The sequence below is a fragment of the Micromys minutus genome, assembly GCF_963924665.1.
Source record: "Micromys minutus genome assembly, contig: SCAFFOLD_202, whole genome shotgun sequence".
Classification (NCBI taxonomy): Eukaryota; Metazoa; Chordata; class Mammalia; order Rodentia; family Muridae; genus Micromys; species Micromys minutus.
Genome location: NW_027667733.1, coordinates 440,154 through 464,360, shown reverse-complemented (window position 1 = coordinate 464,360; position 24,207 = coordinate 440,154). Strand labels below are relative to the sequence as shown.

Sequence of the window (24,207 nt, the reverse complement as noted above, 5' to 3'; positions counted from 1 at the left end):
TGTTATGGCTCACCTCAGAACAAATGAAAATTGAACCAGATTTGGGCATTTGGGGTTTATGTTTTTATTTTATTATTAATATTTTTAATGAAGCAAGATTGTTCACATGTATACACTCACACACAGAGGACAATCATACATTTTGATATTTGAGCCATTCCTAAACATTAAAATTTTTCTAAAACTAAAGAATTTAGAAAGCTTGCCAGTGACTAATCATGGAGCCACGTGAGCTGATCGTGGCCGCGTGGTGCCATGGGTCAGGAGGGGCTTGCTACCTCATGACCAAGCCCTGTAACTGGCTTCTCATTAAATCCATGCTGGTGATGTGTGCTGCCTAATCTCCGATATAATATATATGCAATAATATATATAATCTATTTTTATTAGAAGTTTTCTTGCTCTTTCTTACATAAAGAAAGAAGAAAAAAAGACCCAAGCATGCATCTTTCATGTGTGTAAATAATTCATTTCTGGGCTAATTTCAAAAGAATCCCAACACTGCTGTATAAAGAACTAGCTTGCACATTTTTGGTCTGTGAAATTCTGTGAGACTTTTCCTACATTGGACAGTGAAAAATAGTAAATAAAAGACAAAAAGCAATTTAAAAAAATTACAGCCACAAAGGTACATAGAGGACCATGTCAAATGTGTTTCTGTCCTTAGGCAAAGCTGTGGGAGTCACAGTAGTAAATAACTTATTACTTAACTCTGTGCATATGTAACTATGAGCACCAATCAAAGGCCTCTACCTTCTGGAGTTACACAACTTGACTTGTTTACCTCCACACGCTGATGATGACTTTTTTTTTAAGTTCAATGTGGAGACTTGAAACTTGAATGTCCTTTCCAACTTTTATATTAAAAATAAAAAGACAAGAAAATTGAAGAGCGTTTTTCACCTGCATGAGGAGTCCTAACAGATTGTCTTAAAACTGGTCTAGGCAAAGCTTGATGTTTGTTACGGACAATTAACTGTTAAAGTTATTGTAAGTGATCAGTATTTAGCAGAGTATTTTCATCTTGAGTGATCTGACTCAATTTGAAGTCTATTACATTATATTTGGAAGTTTTAACTTTAATGAAGTAATTATTTGCTGTGAAAGAAACAAACATTGAATTACTAAACAAAGATGGTGCAATATCTTTGTTGTTGTTGTTATTGTTTATGAGGCTCCTGAGCATCTACTCAACCGAAGCATTTCAATTCACTTGAATGAGAAACATGTTTTGTACCAAAAGAGCCCGAGAAGACACTGGTATAAAAGGTACACTCTGAGGTTGGTCAATTACCGTGGCACACTTTCTGGTTACTTTGTACAATGTAGATTTGAAGTACAGTGGTGAGAACATTTAACATGACATTTAAAAATGGAAAACAAAACAAAACAAAACAAAACAACAACAACAAAAACCTTCCTTGCCATCATAACCACTAAGCTTCTGACTTAACTGCTCTGGAAGTTGTAGAAACATAATTTTATTTCTTCATCCTAAATTGGAAAGACAGGTACCCTCAATGGTGCCATGGAAGCCTTTCTTTCACTCAAAGGGTTGTATAGTTTTTTGGTTAACATATTTTATATGTTATTGAAAGAAAGACACTAACATGGGAGAGATTTCCTGGGACCCATTGGGGATGGAAACTAGCTAAAATGTGCAATAGATGGGCCATAGAACCTGAAGAGACCACGACCTCTGCATAGGCAGGTCTCCCAGTTGAGGAAGGGGCTACTCACACATCTCAACAATTTTAACTTAAAATTATCCCTCTCTGAAGAAAAAATAGAAACAAAAATTGTAGTAGAGAGTGAAGGAGAGGCCATCCAGAGACCACCTATCTTGGGTTCCATTCTATCAGCTGACATCAAACCCCAACACTATTGCTGATGCCAACATATAGGAGACTGGTATGGCTGTCTTGTGAGAGGCTCTGCCAACATTTGTCTAAGGCAATTACAGACACTCACTATTGACTGAGGCTCGGGACCTCAATGGAAAAGATAAGGAAGAACAGAAGGAACTGAAGGAGGCTGCACAAAGATGAAAAATCACCTATTTACACTATTCTGTCAGAAGTCACTCAAAACTGCCAAGTTGTGCTTCTGTCCCCACAAGAGCCCTCTTCCCACAGCTCATCTGACTGTTTACCATGTCAAGCTCCAGTTCCAAGATATCAGTCACTGTACATCCTTTTGTTTCCAACCATCTGAGCAGTGTCTGAAGTCACAATCTCTGAGAATCCCAGATAGTTAGACATATGGATTAATGTGGGGTACAAAGAAAGACATTAAAACAACCTTTCTGTCTCTCAGATTCCTGTTTTTCTCCCCCACATACTTTCTCAGGGCAGGGCCAAGCTCACAGCATACCTGTTGTATTGAGTATGTTCTGAGGTTTGCTAATATTATGGAGTTACACAACCATGAGTTATATTGATTCACGACCTCAATCCTAGCATTAGAAGGATGCAGAGGCAAGAGGATTGCTAGAACTTAGAGTTCTAAAACAACCCTGGCTTCACAGAAAGACACAGTCCTGTGCCAAAGTCAAAACTATGTAATAATTAAGCAAATGAAGGGAGAAAATCCATTTGATACTTTCTTTGGATGTCATGACTGTTGTCTGAGTGGAATAAAGGGACTAAGTTTAAGGAATTTGCCAGAAATGCCCTCCTGAGAGAGTTGAAATATAGAAATTGATGCCAGGCATGTCATCATTGAAAGCTATTAGTTAAGGTGCTTCACATAGGGACATATAGGTTGCCTGTCATACAGAAGAATCATTGAAACAACCTTTATGTCTCTCACACTCTTTGTTCCCCCACATATACACTGTCTCCCTCTCTGCCAGTCAGCCTTGTGGCCTTTTTGATTGTAACCTGTGAACCTGCTGGACGTTTGCTCACAATAAACATCTTTTGTGCTTTTGAGAAAACAAACAAATAAAAAAAGCCCAGCAAGCCATAGGTGAACTTAGATGCCTCATGCCCTAAGAACACACGTTGTTGTACAAGAAGACCAATGTTTGGTTTCAGAACTAATATCATCAGTGGCTCTCAATTGGAACTCAGGCTTCAGGTTCTAGGCCCATTTCTTCAGGCCCCTGTGGATCTCAGGTTTTAAATGCACAATATGCACAATACCCTATAAATACAACAAAATATTAGATATTTACACAAGAAACACCCCAATTTAATGTTAGCCACTTTTCTTAAGGAAAGGTTGTTTAAACATGTGTAGTTGGTAAGTCATTCAAAGTTTTGCCCAAGATTGGAAGGCAACTGATTTGTGTTATGAATTGTGTGGTTGATGCTGTCCCTCGAGAAAAAGGAATGCTAAAGTTACCCTTGAGGTTACTTTCTAGGCACACCTGGCAGAGAGTTTCAAGATTTGCAAACATTGAAGACCAACCCTAGATGTGGCCAGTGTCCTGTAACAGCCCAATTTTTGTAGAGATAATAAGGAGAAGCCAAGCTCAGAAGTTCCATTGGAATCCAGATCTTTAGTCCCATGCCTCTGCCAGTTGAGTACAACTGCCAAGCAAGAAAGGAAATTGCTACTCCTGACTTTGGGCTGCAAACAAGTGTTTCTCTGAGGCTCACCGTGTTTCTTCTCAGTTCCTATTTTACAGACTCAGGATTGAAACCAGAAAGGAATTGCATGGAGTAGGTAGATGTGAATGGCTAAATACTAAGGGCACAACTCTGAAGCTGCTGCTACACCTGCACAAGGTGGTAGAGTGCAGTGAGCTACCAGAATAATATCTCTGAGCATCAGGCTAGCCAGGGAATTGTAAGTTTCATGGCCAGACATAGAATAAGGCTTAACTGTGTGATTTCACCCTCAGACATGTCCTGAGAAAACTCTCAACTAAAGATAGAAGACACAAAACCAAATAAATGACCAAACAAATAAACAACAACAAGGTGAAGAAAACCTCCCAGTCTCAATCTTCCTACTCTGAAGAGCATGGTACAGAAGTTCAAAATCAGCAGGTCAAGGCTTCTACCACAGTGGTGAAACTATGCTGCCCAAAAAGCAGCATCTACTGTGGTCCACACTTAGCATGGAATTGCTCAAGAATACCCTAGACAAGCTTCTCAGAGGGGCATAGGCCAATTATAAAAAAAACTGTAGAAAGAAGCTTTCAACTATATAATAGGACCAGGGGTCTATCCACTCCTATTGAGCCCATTTAAGCCTGGACCTGAAGAAGGTCCTTTTCCTACCATCAGGTATTTAGACAAAGGCCTCCATGCCATCTGAGACTGGAAATGTTTCATGCTTGTTAATTATGGAGTTCTTCTCTTTATTTATGGCCAGATGTACTCATGGCTTTTCCATTAATAACTGAGGTATCTATTAACCTGTCAAGGTAAACGCTCTCTCCTAGGCTCCCTAATTCCCTGCCCATGTGTCCCATCCAGCTCAAAATCTCTTTTCTCTTGGTCCCATGTAATTTTGAAAATTGTTCTTTCCACTATTGATTTCTCCTTACTCTTCCCAAAAGACATCCATAGCACTTTTGAAGCCCCCCCCCACCCTTTGACACAATGAGCTTGGAATTCTTACTTTAGCTATTTTCATTCATGAAGCCCAGGACAAGGGGCTAAGCTGCCTATTTAACACCCAGCTCCCATTAATGGTATTTGGTTGAATGAGACCTAACTGCATTATGTTGTCTAGGCAAGACTCAGTTTGGGGGCCACTCTTTATCAGTTCCCTGAAGCTTGCACCACCATCCTTGATCAACTCCCCTGCTGTTCTTTGCATAACTGTACTAGTTTATTTGTACTTTGGTTTATCAGCAGGGGGGCATGCAAATAGAGGTGAGAGGAGAAGAACCTGAAGTGGTTTCTCTCAGTATACCTGTGGGCCTCATTCCTGAATTCAGGCTTGTGAGAAAGTACCATTTCCCTCTGAGCCATATCACTGGATGTAAAGCTCTCTTTAGGTTTTCATTTAGGAATTTCATTTGTTTTGCCATTTGGGTTTTGTTGTTGTTTTTTCTTTTACTTGGTTTATTTGTGAGCTGAGTTTGTCTGTTTCTTTGTTTAAGATTCCTGCACTTGAGCCATCATGTGACTCATCATGGCACCACCCTTCTTTAACTTAGAAAAAAACCCTTTAACTCTCAGGTTGGTAATCTTAAATTTTTAGTGGACTCTTGTCTAAAATGTTGGTTTGCCACCTGTTGCAGTATATATTAAAAAAAGATCTTCCAACCCACGATACGGCCAGCATCATAGAGCCATATGGCATCTTCAGCATGTTTTCATCTCAGTGGTGGCCACCTTACTGAGACTCTCTGCAGAAGACTCTGCTCACATTTTCCATAACCACTGCCTGTGGTTACTGTCATAATTCCCAATAGCCCATCAAATCTAAACTCTAGAAGTTTGTAATTCACCAATCAGATTTATATCAGTCAATTCTCACTCCATAAAATGTCTACACAATAAATTCAGGTCCAATTGAAATAATACAATCTGCCCATCTAGAAAAGATAAATTGCCCATAATAATCCATCCATATCACAACATTTATTGCTCCTGTGGCTATCCAAAGCCACAAGGAGATAGACCATTCTCTTCCTGCTCCATCTTGGCTTCTTCTCCCTCCTCTCCTATCTCTCCTGCCTTTCTAAAACTTTGTCCCTGCCTTACTTTTTCACTGCCTTGCTTTGTCTGTGCCTTCCCTCACCTGCATATCAAAACAACAATTTATTTGTGCAGAAACTGGTGGCTTGTTTTTGCCATTGTAACTCTTCTAGCTTTGAGTTACACTGAGAAATCTCTATGAGGGTCAGAAATTTTCTATGTGGTTTGAGCAGGTGAGTACTTGTGCATTAGTACAAAATCTTGTTATTTATGTGGCAGCTAATTTGTCAGAATGTTAGAAACTTTGTGTGAGATCTACAGAGCCTAACAAAAACTTGTGAAAAGGTAAGTGACTTATGATACCATGGTGATTTTTCAAGGTCTGAGTAAACATTTGTGCAGTCCCGATACTAATCATGTATATATGCCTGCCACCTTCTGGTTGGTTATTGTTACTGCGGGCTGTATCCTTTTCCAGGTCTGAGTGGTGCCACATTTGTCTTCTGTGAACACCACAGTCTGGATGTTTCTTGTTATTATAGGGTGTATTTTCTTCTGGTTTTAGTTGTTGTTGCTTTCTGTTTCTGTTCACAGATTGACAACGGCACCACATCCTTCTCCGTACAAGGCATTTAATTTTTTTCCTTGTTTGGTTGCTTTTAATACAGACTTGTCTGAGATCTGTGGCCAAAGTGTGGCCAGGAGACATCCCAAGTCTTTGTCTGGGTTGGGCATGAGCTCAGGAAAATCAAGAGATGCCCACCAATCTGGTACTTTTCTTGTAGGTGTGTGCCACTTTCTGGTTATTTCTCGTTTTTGCCTAACAGAGAGAAAAGGTTGGACTTGTGTTTTGGGTGTCTTTAGAGTGGTTTTGCATGAGTACCAATTTCTGCTTGTGTCTTGTTTTTGCTTCATAGACAGGGAAGGTTATATTTGTGTTGTTATAGATTGTTTTATATTTCTCATTACATGATGATTTGACAAAATGAGTTTGACAAAATGACTTTGATAAGAAAACCTTGACAAGAAAACTTTGATGAGATGACTTTGACTGATGCTTTTGACAAAGTAACTTTGACTTAATAGACATTAACACAAGACAGACTGCATCTTCCACATTTTATGGACCACTTCACCACATAAGAACCTAAGAAGCTGGTTTCTGGCACCATGCAGAAGTTCCCAAATATGTTTGCTTTACCCTGATATAGCCAGGCTGAGATTATATCACTTGAAAATAAAAGGTCTACCTTTAGGCTCTTCTAAAAGGTCACTAGGTGGCCACAATGCCCTACAATTTGGTCAGAGTGTATGTCATTAGTTGGGGAATAAAGGAACTCCCTGCAGCTTTTTTAGAGAGACTCATGGAGGCATTTTGACAATTCGCTCACACAAACCCTGAATCATCAAAAGCAAATGCAGAAATCAATCTAAATTTATTAATCAGGTAGCACCAGATAATGAGAGATACCCCCAGAAGGTTGAGAGGTTAGAAAAAAGGAGCCTGAGGAACATAGTAATAGTGGCAGAGAGAGTATCTAATAAATGAGAGACTATAGAGGAGAAGCTGGTGAGAGAACAGAAGCCACCAATTTAATATCTGACAAAGTTCAACATTCGGTCTTGCAAAAATTTGAAGTTAAAGTCCCTTCATAAGTTTATAAACTTGGAAAATCATATGATTGAAGAATTTCTTTTAGTAATATCTTTGTTACTGTTTATATAATCTCATATTTAATTGGGAAAGGCTTAGTCATTCTGTAAAATGTATGTATAAATACTGGCAAAAATCTGTATCCCAGTTTTCTTGTTTTTATCTCTGTAAAGTCAATTTCTTAATAGATTCCTGGTTGTTGTTCTCTTATTGAGTACTGGGGTTCTTCACATTGGCCACTGCATTGGTCAATTAACAGGCCTTACAGTTTTTAAATTTTTCTGCGGTTTTCAAATTGGCATTTTTGATTCTGCTGTTGGACTGTCTTGATTTTGGACTGTCAGACTAAGTCCTTCATTCTACTGGCTCTCATGTGTGAAGAATGATGGACTATTTCAATATATGTAGACCCATTTTCTCTTGTATGATAAGTTTGTGGTCAGCTGTAATCCAACATGCCTATGGCACTGAGACATGGGCTGATTTTTAGATCCTATCTTCAGTAGTATATTTATGCTGGTCATGGAGTGTGAGGTTCTCTGAATTTAGAGTAATCAAATGCATGAGGGGTCCAGTTTCTAGGGCCACCTGCCAGGCTGTTTCATGTGCTTTGTTGCTGCCGTATGAGATGGAGTTTCTTTCCTTCTTATGCCTGGACAGTGAATGATGGCAAGACTTTTACACCACTCTAGAGCCCTTAGTAGGAGAGGATTCCCTCTTTATTAGTAGTAGATCTTCCTTCTGCTGCCAGAAGGCCCTTTTCCCTATCAATAGCCTCATAGAAATGAGCAGTAGGCACATCTAGCCCTCACAGGAGGGGCCAGTTAACTTCCTCACATCACCACATATCCCTGTCCCCAAATCTGCGGACAAAGGAGACAACAAGTCCAGTGCAACCTCTGTGAGCGCAGAGAAATCTCTGCACCAGATGTCCCTGGCAGAGACAGGTTCCCTACTTCAAATGCAGGAGGAGGCTGAGCCCAAGGTCCCGTTGCCTGAGCCTGAGTTGCCCGATGCAGAATTGCCCGAAGCAGAGGCCGAATTGCCTGAACTCTCAAGGCCAAGCTGCCTAAGGCAGAGGCCGAGTTGTGTTCCCAGTTCTTCCAGCCCAAGAGTACGGTGGACAGAAGGCCTCACTGGAACAGTCCGGCCACCCTACCTCCACATCTCTGCCCAACTTCCCTAGTTCCTCGGGTAATGCCACAAGTGGGCGCACCCTGGCCCTACAGTCATCCTGGACAGGTGCAGAGGACTCTGAAAACGCCGGCTGGGATTTGAAGAATTCTGCTCATGTGTGGGGCCCTTTCCTAGGACTGCTGCTGCCTCCCCTGCTGTTGGCTGGCATATTCTGAAGAGGACACCCCAAGGCCTGGGAGAAGAAATTAACTACCCAACTGCTGTTCTCCTATCCTGTCCCTCAAACAGGATACCACCGCCTGGCTAAAGCGCCTCTGGAAGGGAAAGGCTGTGGGGTCCAACTCATCAGCAACTGCACACCAGAACCCTTCCTGCCCCTTACAGTGGAGCTCCACAGAGAACATGATTCTCAGGATACTTGTCTGCTCCACAGGGTGGGGTGGGGAGTGCTGTCTGCCCACAGCCTCCAAGGCTCCCCATCTTTGAATGCTCATGTGGCTTGGATAGCAGTCCCTTGGGGCAGGTAAAGAACAAGCCCCAACCAAGTGGGGTTCTGTGGGTGGGGAGACAGGGAACAGAGAAAGGAGGCAGCCTTGACTCCTGAAGAAAGCCTGTCTGAGTAAAAAAAAAAAAAAAAAAAAAAAAAAAAAAAAAAAAAAGAGTAGCAAAAGAGTAGCAAAGCCAAAATCATCTCATCAAAGTTATCTTCTCAAAGTTACCTCATCAACATCATCCTGTAACCAGAAACACAAAACAACACATAAAAATACAAACAAAACCTTTTTTTCCCTATGGAGCAGATACAAGAAACAACCAGAAAGTGGTGCTCATGCAAAAACCATGTTATGACACCCAAAACACAAGTTCAACCTTTCTCTCCATCAGGCAGAATTGAGGAATAACCAGAAAGTGGCATAGACTTACTAATTTAAGACCTTGTACCAGAAGGATATGATACCATTTAGAATCGGTGAACAGAAAAAGACACAATTAGAAACATAAATCAACCAAAACCAAAAAAATAAAATAATAAAAAAATACAGTTTGTAGTAACAAAAAACAACCAGAACATGGCACTCACAGAAGACAAATGTGTTGCCACTCAGAATCTAAAACAGAGACAGCCAGCAACAAAAAACAAAACAAAAAAGTCTGTAGTAACAAGAAACAATCAGAATAACATGGCAGTCACAGAAGACTGATATCCTTCCACTCAGACCTGAAAATGATACGGACCCTAGTAACAAGAACCTACTAGTAGTATGTGGCACTCACACATGGCAGCCCTCAGTATTGCACACATTTTTACTTAGTCCTGGAAAAATCAGCATAGCAGTATAAGTCACATATCTTTACACAAGTTTTCATTTTGCTCTGTGGATTTCACACAAAGTTTCTAACATTCAGACAAATTACAAGATTTTAAGCCAATGCTCAAGTGCTTAAAGACTACATAGGAAACTTCTGACACTCACACAGAAGCTGAAACCTAGAAGAATTACTATGGCAAAATCACTATGTTCGACAAAAAGAAATTTTACTGTGGCTGGAAGTTATCACATTTGCCTTTGCAGAAGCTTGCTCCTGTTCTGCCCTTCATATCACACAGAAAGTTCAGACAAATTGAGCCCTCAGAGAGGGAAAAAGCAGGAAGTTAAACACAGTGTTACAAACATATGAACACAAATGCTGAATTTTTTTCTTTTTTTGCTTTAAGATCAACCAGATTGGTAGTCTTGTACATCGTAGCAGCAAAATGTTGTACCAGAGAAATGTTAGTTATTCCCCCAAATCCAGATAGAAGCAAATATAAAGCAACTCTGAGCAGGGTTTTATTCTATTGCATCTAGCTGAGCCCCTTGTCCACTGCAGAGCAAAGGTCAGTTTTAGTTGTGGGGGAGCTCAAATATCTATCTGGGCAAGGCTTTAAGTAGAAAGCAGGGAGTATGTATGCAAGAATTTAACTGGAAAGTTCCTGTGGCCTGTAACATAATTAGCTACTGCTGGCAGTCATATCACAAAGTTAATATCTACTCCCGTCTGCATTGGTGGTCATTAGGCAGGAGGTCATTTTGTAAACAGGGGATACAGGTTAAACCTGATGACACTAGTTTTATTGAGTGCTGTTTTTGTTGGGGATGAGCCTAGAAACTAGAGCTGAGTTCAGGTTTTTTTGGGGTGCAACCTTGAAATTAATGCTAGGTAACAGCCTGTTTACCTGAGTTCAAACGTAGGTCAGGTTCTCTAAAATGGGATCTGAATTTCAAAGATTTGGCATCTCATTGGCAGCAGATAAATATGAACAAACATGAGGCAGAATTCAGGGAGTCTTGTTGAAAAGTTAGAGGAAGGATTGAGGTAGATGGGGTAAAGTATACCTACAAAAGTCCTACAAAGCAAAGCCACTTGGAGCCATTGAGGGTTCACAGAGATGAACCATCAAGTAAAGAGCATGCATGGTATATTCCTAGGCCTCCTACACATATGGAGCACATGTGAAGCTTGCTCTTAATGTGGGTCTCCCAACCATACCAGGGGCTGTCTTTTATTAAACTTTGTTAACTTTCCTTATGAACCTTTTCCCCAAGCTGGGCTGGCTTGTCTGAACTCAATGACAGAGGATGCATTTATTTTGATACAACGTAGAGTCCAAAGGTGGTGTGGTATCTGGTGGGAGTGGGGACTTGGTGCCTCTGCTTCTCTGGGAGAATAGGAGCAGGAAATGAGAGGAAAAGGTCAGAGGGTAGAACTGGGAGAAAAGGAAAGGCAGGATGTGATCAGTAGTAAAGTGAATAAATAATTGAATTAATGAAAACAAAAGGATGCAATTTGTGGTTATAAACTAATCTTACCAAAAAATCTGTAAGAGCATCATAAATCCCAACTTCTATATAAAACCAGTCATTTCTACTTAAAAAAATCAGAGTGCACTTCTACTCATTAACAATTTCTTATTAATTCATATCATTATACTGAAGGCAAAAGAAAGTAATCATCAGCTAAAACAAAGGCACATAAGCTAGTGCTTGTTATCACTTCACCCTGGCACATGAAGTCACAGCAGGTCTAGGCACATCTCTCCAGCTGAGACCAGATAAGGCATCCCAGTTACATTCTTAGACATACAGATATCAAATTAGACCAGCATCATTTGAAAATTTCTTTTTTCCCCTGTTGTATGGTTTGGTTTTGTCAAAAATTAAGTGTCCATAGTTGTTTGGGTCATCAAGTTAATTACACTGATTGACCTGTCTGTCTCAAAAAAAATGCAGTTTCTATTTCTATTGCATTGTAGTACCATTTGAAGTAAGAGATGGTGATACCTCCAGAAGTTCTTTTATCGTATAGAATTACTTTAACTGTTCTGGATCTTTCATTTATTCATGTAGAATTGAGAATTGCTCTTTCAAGAACTGAAAATAATTGTGCTGGATATTTGATAAAAACTGCATTAAATCTGTAGATTGATTTTGATAAGATGGCCATTTTCAGTATGTTAATTCTACCAAACTATAGAGAAATGGCATGTCTCCCAGCCTGCTACCTGCAAGATGACACAAAGATTTGTGTAAATCTCAGCATACTGGCACATCTAGAAAGAATACTTTCTCAGTAGAGAATGTCGATGTTCTGCCAATTTAGCTACTGTCTTAGTTAAGGTGCTATTGCTGTGAACAGACACCATGACGAAGGCAAGCCTTACAAGGACAACATTTAATTGGGGCTGGCTTAGAGGTTCAGGGGTTCAGTCCATTATCATCAAGACAAGAGCATGGCAACATCCAGGTAGGCATGGTACAGGAGGAGCTGAGAGTTCTATATCTTCATCCAAAAGAAACCAGAAACAGACTGAGCATCTTCAGGCAGCTAGGAGAAATGTCTCCAAGCCCACACCCAGAGTGACACACTTCCTCCAACAACACCATGCCTTCTAATAGTGAAACTCCCTGGTCCAAGTATATGAAACCATCACAGATACATACCCCAGAAAGTGAACTTCACAAACATTTTCTCATGGGAAACTTACTTTGTTTTCAACTGATGTAAGCAACACTTAAAAGAGGTGGACTGCTGACAGATTTCTTAGTCTACAAGGAGGTTTTGGTCAGCTTGAACCTAGACAAGTTATTGCTTGTGATATGGAGGCTGTTGAGAATTAGAAGCTATAAAAAGTCTTTATTCAGCTTCCCCATAAAAGATGCTTGAACATTTAATAAACTCCATTCACTCATTGTTGTTATGCATGTCCTGTGTACTGGTTACTGTGACTCCACCCTGGAAGTCACACTGATACACACAATGCACCTGACATTAATACTGATCCATGGGAAATCTTGCCATACTCTGGTATCTTCCTCATTTTCTTTCTCCAAAGTCTTGAAGTTTTTGTCATACCTATATTTCATTTGGTGGTTACACAAAGATAATTAATATTATTTGTGATTATTGTAAAAGGTATTGTTTGCCTAATTTTTTTCAACCCATTTATGATTTGTGTAAAGGCAAGCTACTGATTCTTGAGTTAATTTCCAATCCACCCACTTTTCTGAAAGTGTTGTTCAGCTATTGAAGCTTTCCCATTAGGTTGAAGGCAGCTTCATCCCAGAGATGGAAGAAAGATTCAATACATGCAAACTAACCAACATACTCTACCACTAGAAAATAAAAGACAATCACCCTATTTGATACATAAAAAACCTTTTACAAAGCACAGCATCCATTTGTGATGAAAGTATTGCAGATCCAAGGGATATATTTCAACTTGTTAAAGGCAATATATAGCGAAAGTCATCCAAAAACGGGAAGAATTAAGTTTTTCATGCTAAAATCAGGACCAAGACAAGGATGTTCACTCTTCTCACTTCTTAACATACTTCTTACATGTTACCTAGAGCAATAAAAGAAGTCAAAGAAATCAAAAAAAAATACAAATAAATGAGAAGTGAAGAAATCAACATATATTTTTTCAGATGTTAAGTTTCTATACATGAAAAACTAAATCATAAATAAAAACTCCTAGAGCTGATAAGTACTGATAAAAGTTGAAAAAAAAAAAACACAAAACACAGCCATCAGTATCCTTTTTATATACAAAAGACAATCAGAAAAAGGAAGGACACAAAACTATTCTCAATAAACTGAACCAAAACAAAGCAACAACAAAAAACTTGAAATAAATATGGCAAAGGCATGAAAAACGTGTGCCATGAAAACTGTAAAACAGTAAAAAACTTATTGAAGGTTTGTCTGCATAACAAACAGCTACAATTGTTTCTTGACTTCTTGCTAAGATCAGGAGAATAAATAACATTCTCCTATTACTCAGTGGCTCCTGGGACTCTCCTAATATTTACATCACCACACAGAACTACAAACAATTAAGAAACTTAAGTTATTAAGAAGCGTATCCAAAACTACATGCATTTTTTATGTAAATAAATTATTTCAGTATCAAGTCTCAAATGGAGAGGATCAAGAATGCAGCCTCTGGGTTACCACAGCCACATGAGAGTGCCTTGGTGTGACATAGCTCCAAGGACTACGTGTCCTGAGAACTGTGTGTCCTGAGGACTTTATGCTATTATGCTGTTATGGAGCTCTGTTCTGCTCACTGCCCTCACATTCCTCTTAATCTAAGAACTATGGAAAACTCTAAGGGAGCTTCATGTCACTCACTCGGCAACATCCCTGGTACTAATAATTGATTTCTTATATGCATTTTCCCTCAGTTTCCTCATAGGATTTATTAAGAATTGCTCCTGAGTAGATATTCATTCTGAGGATTTAAAGTAAGTATGACTGATTTTTTATAAGTGTTTAGATTTGTGAGTGTTTTAAGATTCTTACAAGATTAATTTTTAGGGATAAGTGGTAAAATAATTACTCGTGTCTTTGTAACCATAAATTGTTGCCTGCCAGTGAGAGAAACTGGCTGAGAAAAATACCTTGCTTGCTTAAGCTTTGTTAATCTGTAACAAGTTACTTAGTTATGAATGTACATAGGTTTGGGGTAATAATTTGTTTTCTTTACTACATAGTATTGTTTCTTGTAAAGATATGGATAAACTCACTGTTTCTTGGTAACCATTCACTAGAAAAAAACGACAGCATAATCACATTGTAATTTCATACTGCTTCAAAGATTTTCTGGGGTATCTAAGTGATGGAACAAAGAATAAAGTAAGAGGGTTAGACATCCGTCAACTATGTGCATCTGTTATGGCCCCTGTGTGATGGGCTGCAACACTGTTTCTTCTACCATCAACTGTGTGCATGCATGAATATTTGTAAAGCTTGTTTAGGTAGGTGTTAGAGATTTCTTATTGTGTGCAATTACCTACATATGTGTGAACTGTTTGAAGCTTGCTTGCTGGAGTTTTGCTCTAACCATCCTATGTGTGAATGGATATATCTCTGTCTGTATTTCTGTATGTATTCATGTATGTATATATGTATGAGTGTCTGTATTTATTCTTGTGTTTGAAATTACTGGACTCTGCTTTTTGATTTATCAATTCAGTGTATGTATGTTTGAATTTTCTCTCTTTTCTGGTCTTTATCACAGGCCACAGGAAGTTAAAAGTTCATTTTTTTTCTGATGACTACAGAGCATTCCAGCCCCATTAATATAAGCTTTGTTGCCTGTTCAGTAATATCTTTAGTCGTTGACTGCCTGACGATGCCCACGCCACCACTGTCACCAAGCCTCGGACAGAGGCCTGGGGGATTGAAAAAGAAACACACACACATGGGTCATTCAGTAATGGGTGAATACCACCCAGGTTTTAATCGGGACTATTTTTTATAAGGGGTAAAGAAGGAACCCTGGCGAGGCCAGGTGCAGTTAAGAGTGTGCAAAACAAGTTGTTTTCAGGGTAGAGATAGCTCGGGTGGAATGTTCTGGGGCGTGGTTAAGAACCGCAATGGATACAAGGAAGGAGTTCTTAGCAAATCAAGCAGGGGAAGGGAAAATAAGGCCAGGCTCCAATGCCGGGTTACAACAGCTCCCCCTTATATATTATATAAAAGACAAGTTTGTAGAGGGAAGTAGAGGCTCAAATGAGCAAAAAAGAGGTATAACTCCAATTTCAAACAGCGCCTTGTCTTAGGATCAATCTGGTGATTCATGGCCCTTGTCCTTTTCTGGGTACCTGCCAGTCTTCAGAGTCCCTGTCTTAGGTGGGCCTGGTCCCAGAAGGTTGCCCATCTTTGGCTAACTGCTTGTTGTTATGGCCACAATTTTTCTGTGGTTCAAAATGTTATATTGGCCTTGACTGGCATCAAGAAAGCATGCTTCACAGAGGGTCCAGGACGACTATAACAAGCCCCTCTTGCAGTCTCAGCTCCACCTCATGACCTTGTGATTATATGAAGGAGGGAAAGAGCATGACACCAAGCTCTGGACACACTGGGTACTTGAAATAAGCTATGGAGCACAGGCATGGTAAAGAAATAGAGAGTAAAGGTCAAGAGGGAAAAAGTACTAGTATGCAGTGTCGATGAAATCTCTTCCTTCATGAAGGACGTTGTACTGTTGTCTCACCATCATCAATTGAAAAGCTGCAAGTCAACTTCACAAAATGCCTAGAAACTTATTAAAAAGAACTGTTCCAAACATAAGAAAATGGTAAATGCTGGTCATACCGACAAATAAAAGTGAAATCATAACAGTTATAAATAAATTATTACATCAATTTCTGCCCACTTGGATAATTATGGGTTTCAGGTCTTTAAGTATTTTCCTTACATTAGTACTGGTAATCTTAAAGAGTTTGAGGAATAATTACACTTTATGTTCATCAACTTCAGAAGCCAATTTAAGGTTTCTGTTCAAGCTCTCTTGCTGAGTTGCCGAGGCCCTGCTTTCTTATTGCCAAGTGATCAGGTAATAGACTGGTCTGTGAGTTCCTCAGGGCCAAGGCCAACCCAGGTAGGTCTCCAGCTGAGCTAAACTGTTAACTTCAGGTGTGGGGCCCCAAATGCCTGCTTTCTATCCTTAATTTTACCCTACTAGACACAAATTAAAACTAAATCAAGAGACAAACACACAACATTTTCTTTTGAACATGAAACACAAGTACCACCATAAAAAAAACACAGAAACAAATTGACACACATGTATGGAAAGACAGCTTGGTGCACCAAGAGACAAACACACAAGAGAGGAGAACTACATGTGTCGAAGGGACCCTGTTCTCTTTCCTAAGGGACCCAGAACCAGACTAAACATTTCTTCAGTGGGAACCGGAGAGTCAGGATGTCTCCTGACCTTCCGTTCCCGCTTCAAGAACTCTGGAACAGTTTACGTTCTTTTTCCTCCTCTTTCTCTCTGCCTCTTGGCCAATCTCTTCTGTAGATTGTCCATAGAATCTTTAATAACCCCAGAATGATCCACATAAAAGCAACACTCTTCTTTGAGTGCAACTTAACCATTCTGTTGGGTTAGTCTCTTGACCTTTTTGAGTAAAAGTAGTATTTAAGGGGATGCAGTACCCTGTCTTGCAGGAGGTGTCATTGGTAACCCCCTTTTAGATCCAGGAGGAACTAAGATCCACGTAGATCCAGAAGGAACTAAGTGTTTTAGAAGAGGATATTAAAAGTGTGGAAGAAAGGAGTGGCTTGTACTCTTGTCAGTGAAGACAGCACAGTGCCTCAGTTTGAAGATCTTCTCCATCACACAGTAGCAAAATACAGCCACACTCCAGGGTTCAGTGGGACTTCTCAGCCCCATCTGCTTTAATATGATTGAGGGGGCATACATAACAAAATGTGACCACGGCTTTTGCTACCAGTGTATTCATCAGAGTTTGGAGGACAATAATAGATGCCCCAAGTGTAATTATGTTGTGGACAACATTGACCACCTCTATCCTAATTTCTTGGTGAATGAACTCATTCTCAAACAGAAACAAAGATCTGAGGAAAAGAGGTTCAAATTGGACCACTCACTGAGTAGCACCAGTGAGTATAGGTGGCAAATATTTCATGATCTGCTAGTTGTTCTGCTATCAAGGTATGTGCTGCCTCCAATTTTTCCTTGATATAGGGTCACTGATCAATCCACACTGGCTTATCGTTTATCCAGATAATAGATATGGGGTGGACAGAGGGAAAGCAGTGGCCATCAGGATTAATTTCCTAAACCAGAACCGTTTTCTCCATGTCGAGTTGGCAAGGAGAACTCTGAAAGTGGTTCCTTCTTTCTTAGCCCTGCACGTGGGCACCAGCCCATCTTATGCATCATTTTTTCAGCTGGTTGTGTAGTCAGAACCGCCCCCATACCCTGGAGGACATCTTTACCCCACAGATTGACTGGAATATTTTCCAAAACAAACGGTTGGCAGATACCACCATGTCCTTCTTCATCCCGCCAATCTAACCATTTGCTACTTCTTTTGAAACTGGCGGTTCCTATTCCTTGTAAATTTGCAGGGGAATCAGAAAGTGGCCAATTTTTTGGACAGTAACTTTTAGCAATGATAGCAGAGTCTGCTCCAGTATCTAGAATCCGTTGAAATGGCCTATCTTCAATCCAATGGGTAAGTTGAGCTGATCTTCTAAAGAGGCCACCCAAAAAGCCCCCAGTCCTGAGGACCCAAATCCCTTATCTCCTCTAGTATCTTTCACAAATGGATTATTGGTGGAGAATCTAGGTAAGAGAACAAGTTAAGCGATTCGGTCTCCCCATGGAATAACCACTACCCCTCTCTCAACTGTGACCATGATTTTAATTTCTCCTGTATAATCTGGATCTATTACCTCAGGGAGGACATGTAATCCTTTCATTGTGGCACTACTTCTTCCTAATAATATTCCCATACTACCCTTTAACAGGGGTCCAAACAACCCCATTCCTAATGCTTGTGGTCCTATTTGCAGGGTTAAAATTGCTCTGGCAGAGGAGTGGAGGTCCAATCCTCCCACTTTGTTGGTTGCTCTGATAAGGTCCTTGACATAAATGAGTTGTTCTGGGGAACCTACTGGACAGGGTTGGAAAGAGGAATCTTCATGGCTCTGTAAACTCTGGTTTGTGGCCCTGGAGCGGGCCCCACCATCTGTTTCCCTGCTGGGGAATTGGGAGACCCTCAAGAGCTGTTTTTGATCTGCACTCATGTCCCCAATGATGTCCCTTTCTACACTTAGGGCACAGCCCAGACCCTGGATGTTGTTTAAGTCTGGGGCATTTTCTCTTCATGTGTCCAGGTTGACCACATGAAGAACAGTTATGATTGGCTCTCCCCACCCCCGTTTTCCCTAGTTTAATAGCAGCCGCCATAACTTGTCCCATGTGGTAGGCTCCATCAATTTCCGTACAAACTTTGACGTAATCATTAAGACCTTTAGATCCATGTGGCCAAATGGCCTCCTTGCAGTACTTATTAGCGTTTTCAAATGCCAATTGTTTCCCAATGGGCATGGCTGTATACACATCACCAAACAGCTTCCCGGCCAGTTGTAACAGTCTATCGACAAAGTCTGGGAAAGTCTCAGAGGGTCCCTGAATAACTTTAGATAGTTGGTCTCCAGCAGCTTTATTAGGCAGGGCTTTCTATGCTCGAGTAGCAGCTGTGGCAACTTGTAAATACACTGCGGGGTCATAGGCTATCTGATTTCTGGAGGGCGGCATAAGGCCCTGACCCCGACATTTCAATATTTCTTTGAGGGTGGCCTGCCTGAGCGTTTAGATGGGCGGTGGCAAGGCAATGTTCTTGATATTCTCCCCTCCAGAATAAATAATCCCTGCCACTCAACACTGCTCAGCAGAGCTGTTGCCAATCACTAGGCGTTAAGTTAGACTGGGTATAAGACTCAAATGCAGCAAAGGTAAATGGAGCCAAAGGTCCATAAGCCGTGACCGCCTCTTTCAGTACCTTGAGTTCCTTAAGGGTTAATGGAATGTATTGCCGACTATGTTGATTAGGGTTATTCGGAACAATAGTCTCAATTACAGAAAAGCCTGGAACTTTATGGGAGGTCCTGGTGATGATGGTTAGAAACTGATCCCCCTACAAGGCAAATCAGGAAATTCTGGATAATCATCATCCCACCCTGTACCCTCAAAGACTAGAAGGGCCAAAGGAGCAATGAATGACCCTCTCTGGTGAAAAGCCCTTTTAATTTTTTTAATTTACATTTATCTAACTTCTTTTCTAGGCTCCTAATTTCTTCTTTTTGTTTAGACTCTTCCTCGCTTTTGCTTTCACTGTCTCCCGTCTCATCGGAAGTATCTGCCAAAGTGACAGATTTCTTTGTCTGGTCATCTGGAACAGTATCAAAAGCTCTTTCCATTTCAGCCCTAATTTCTCTTAATTTAGCATTATCACTTAAGAGAGCATCTTTCACCAACCTCCAAAGAGAGAAATTGGTGACTGCTAACAGTAAGGGGAACTCATCGTCCTCATTTTAGTTTCAGTTTTTTGAAAAAGATTAGAGAAGAATAGTCTTTTAACAATAATACAACCCAACACATCCCCCCTTTTACTTACAATTGCAGACTCTCTGGGACGATCCCATCAGTTCTCCCTCAGTTTCCAATCTCGGTGAGACCTCCAGATGATGATGCCTGGGCCACCAATGTCACCGAGCCTTGGACAGAGGCCTGGGGACTCGAAGAAAAAACACACACACACATGGGTCATTCAGTAATGGGTGAATGCCACCCAGGCTTTAATCGGGACTGTTTTTATAAGGGGTAAACAAGGAAGCCTGGGGAGGCCAGGTGCAATAAAGAGTGTGTAAAACCAGATGTTTTCAGGGTAGAGATAGCTCGGATGGAATGTTCTGGGGCATGGGTAAGAACCACAGTGAATACAAAGAAGGAGTTCTTAGCAGAACAAGTGGGGGGAGGAAAAATAAGGCCAGGCTCCAGTGGCAGGTTACAACTGCCTTTGGCAGCAGCCCCGTAGATATCTGAAAATAACCCCTTCAGTAGCTCTAGGCACTGACCCCCAAGGGCTACCTCATTTACACACCACACAGATGCCAACATTGGTCACTGGCAATGGGAGTAAATAGTTTACATATAATTTAGAAGGAAATCACGTTTCAGCATAATTTTCTATGTGTTTTCTTGAATTTATATCTGTGTAACACTTTTGTGCCTTGTGCCAATGAAGAGTAGGACTGCCTGGAACTGCAGTTATGGACAGTTGTGAGGCAAGTTTTTCTTATTGGTAAAGGAAAGAGTGAACAAATAAGGCCTTGCCAGTGCCATTAAAATAAAAAAAGAAAATACAGGAGAGCCTGCACACTGACATCAGGACCAGCGGCATGCCCAGAGTGAACTGAGCACTGAGAGGAGATGCAATAGCACTCTCCTTCCTGAGTTCACGGATGAGCCCATGGTCTCTCTCCACTGCCTATCTGGGGAAAGACCTCCGGGAACTTGCAGGGCACAGGTATCACAGTACCACTTGGGTCTGAACAATACAGGCCTCCATCATCACCCAGAGCTAGGGCCGGCCCATTGCCATCGGAATTCACATCCTGCCCCATAGATGGCTAAACACCCAGAACCAATCTCCCTCTGGAGCACAGGGCCCACAGCCCACAACCCACAGACACACAGCTTAGACACACTCCATTCAGAAACAAGATCAACTAACATCAAAGATAAAAAGATGGCAAGAGGCAAGCACAAGAATCTAAGCAACAGAAACCAAGACAATGTGACAACATCAGAATCCAGTTCTCTCGCCCCAGCAAGTAGTGTATATCCCAACACACACAAACACAGACAAAGACACAGACACACACACACACACACACACACACACACACACACACATGGTTTGGACTTAAAATCGTGCCTCGTGTTGACAATAAATGGCCTTGAGAAGCTCACGAATAAATCCCTTAAAGAAATACAGGAGAACACAGATAAACAAGTATAAGCCCTGAAAGAAACACAAGAAAACAGACAAAGGAACTGAACAAAATAAACCAGGATCTAAAAATGAATATGAAAACAATAAAAAAGCACAAAGAGAGACAACCCTTGAGACAGAAAACCTAGGAAAGAGGTCAGGAGTCATAGACACAAGCATCACCAACAGAATCCAAGAGATGGAAGAGTGAATCTCAGGGACAGAAGTTAACATAGAAAGAATTGACACAACACTCAAAGAAAATGTAAAAATTTAAAAGCTCTTAACCCACTATATCTAAGACATCCAGGAATCAATGAGGAGATCAAACCTAAGAATAACAGGTACAGAAAAAAAGCCAAGACTCCCAACTAAGAGGCTCACTAAATATCTCCAACAAAAAATTTAGAAGAAAACTTTCCTAACCTAAAGAAAGAGATAATCATGAACATAAAAGAAGTCTGAACTCCAAATGTTCAAAACAAAGAAAGTATACTAAAAGCAGTAAGGGAAAAAAAGGGAAGTAACATATAAAGGCAGATTGATCAAACTTACACAGACTTCTCAACAGAAATTATGAAAGCTAGAAGATCCTGGACAGACATCATACAGATCCTAAAATAACACAAACACCAACCCAGGTTACTACATGCAGGAAAACTCTCAGTTACTATAGATGGAAAATCCAAGATATTGCAAAACAAGACCAATCAAGATATTCCAGGACAAGACCAAATTTACACAGAATCTGTCCACAAATCCAGCCCTACAAAGGATAATAGATGGAAAAGTCCAATACAAAGAGGAAAACTACACCCTAAGAAGAGCAAGAAAATAATCCTCTTGCAACAAACCCAAAAGAAGAAAAGCACACAAGCATAATCTACCTCTAACAACAAAAATAACAGAAATGAAGAATCATTATTCCTTAATATCTCTTAACATCACTGTACTCAATTCTTCAATAAAAAAAAAAAAACCACAGACTTGGTATTACTCAGGGGTGGTGAGAGAAGAAGGAGGCTGCGAATCAGTTATAAATAGCACCCAAGCAGGACCCAAAGCCTAAATTCCAGGAGGGTGAGCGAGTGCTGTGCTTCCATGGGCCTCTTCTTTATGAAGCAAAGTGTGTAAAAGTTGCCATAAAAGACAAACAAGTGAAGTACTTTATCCACTACAGTGGTTGGAATAAAAATTGGGATGAATGGGTGCCAGAAAGCAGAGTACTCAAATACGTGGACACCAATTTGCAGACACAGCAAGAACTTCAAAAGGCCAATCAGTAACAATATGCAGAGTGCAGGATGAGAGGGAAGAAGACATCTGATCTGCAACAGAAAAATGTTGAAGTGAAAACAAAAAAGAACAAGCAGAAAACACCTGGAAATGGAGATGGTGGCAGTACCAGTGAGACCCCTCAGCCTCCTAGGAAGAAGAGAGCCCGGGTAGATCCTACAGTTGACAATAAAGAAACATTTATGAACAGAGTTGAAGTTAAAGTGAAGATTTCTGAAGAGCTGAAACCATGGCTTGTGGATGACTGGGACTTAACCACCAGACAAAAGCAGCTTTTTTATCTTCCTGCCAAGCAGAATGTGGATTCCATTTTGGAGGATTATGCAAATTATAAGAAGTCTCCAGGAAAAACAGATAATAAGGAGTATGCTGTTAATGATGTTGTGGCAGGGATAAAAAAGTACTTCAATGTAATGTTGAGCACTCAGCTACTCTACAAATTTGAGAGACCACAGTATGCTGAAATTCTGGCTGATCACCCTGATGTACCCATGTCCCTGGTGTATGGAGCGCCACATTTACTGAGATTATTTTTGTGAATTGGAGTGATGTTGGCCTATACACCTGTAGATGAGAAAAGCATTGCTTTATTACTGAACTATCTACATGATTTCCTCAAGTACCTGGTGAAGAATTCTGCAAATTTGTTCAGTGCCAGTGATTATGAAGTGGCTCCTCCCGAGTACCATCGGAAAGCCTTGTGAGAAGTGTGCTCTCTCTCTTTTGTGCTTGGGTCTCTGTAAACCATTTGGTTCTTAGTCTTTCTCTTGTACAAATGATATACTCTGAAGACCGTTAGTGTATAACAGAGTTGATGTTTATTTTCTGTTTAAACAGAGAAAATAAAAGGAGTAACTTTTTTCATTTCAAAGTTTCTACCAGTGTATCAGTGATAGACAGCAGAAAGACATGTTGAAGAGTGTTTGCCTAGTTGACTAAGCTGCTTTTGAATGCTGATGGTTCTGTTCCTTTGACACTATGCACTTTTATATTATGTGTTAATGCTCTCTGACAAAATGCTCTGATTCCAAATGCCAAAATTCACTTCAGTGTATATAACAGAACACTCATCCATTTGTGCTCTTTTTTTAAAAAAATGGTGCTTAAAGAGCCCATCCTTTGCAAGTCATCCATGTTTTTCCTTAGGATTTTATCTTTGCTCAATTGTTACAGAATGGCGGCTTGTTTTTATGGTTTTTGTATTTTTGTCTAATGCATGTTTTAACATGATAGACGCAATGCATCGTGTAGCTACAGTTTTATGGAAAAGTCAGTCTCATAGGAATTGTTTCTCAGATCTTCAATAAATTTTTTCTTTAAATTTCAAAAAAAAAAAAAAAAACATACACTCTCCCACTGGATACTAAAACAGGACCCAGCATTTTGCTACATACAGTAAACTTGTCTCAGCAACAAATACAGGCACTACCTGAGAGAAAAAGTCGAGAAAAAACTTCCCAGGCAAATGATCCCAAAAAACAGAGCTGGAGTAGATTTTTCAACCAAATGTTAACAAAAAAGAAAAGCAAGAACTTTTTACACATCAAAGAAATAAATCTACCAAGAAGAACTCTCAATCCTGAATATCTATGCTCCAAATACAAGGGCACCCACATTCATTAAAGAAACTCTACTAAAGCTCAAAGTATAT

At 40.2% G+C, this 24,207-nt stretch overlaps 1 pseudogene across 1 annotated transcript; it reads left to right on the top strand.

Moving 5' to 3' along the window:
* The first annotated feature begins 218 nt into the window (after window positions 1-218).
* Window positions 219-23,260, top strand: LOC308416155 (mortality factor 4-like protein 1; annotated as a pseudogene). Its single transcript has 2 exons — window positions 219-294; window positions 22,305-23,260. The product of its transcript is annotated as a mortality factor 4-like protein 1 (transcript).
* Window positions 23,261-24,207: the final 947 nt, after the last annotated feature.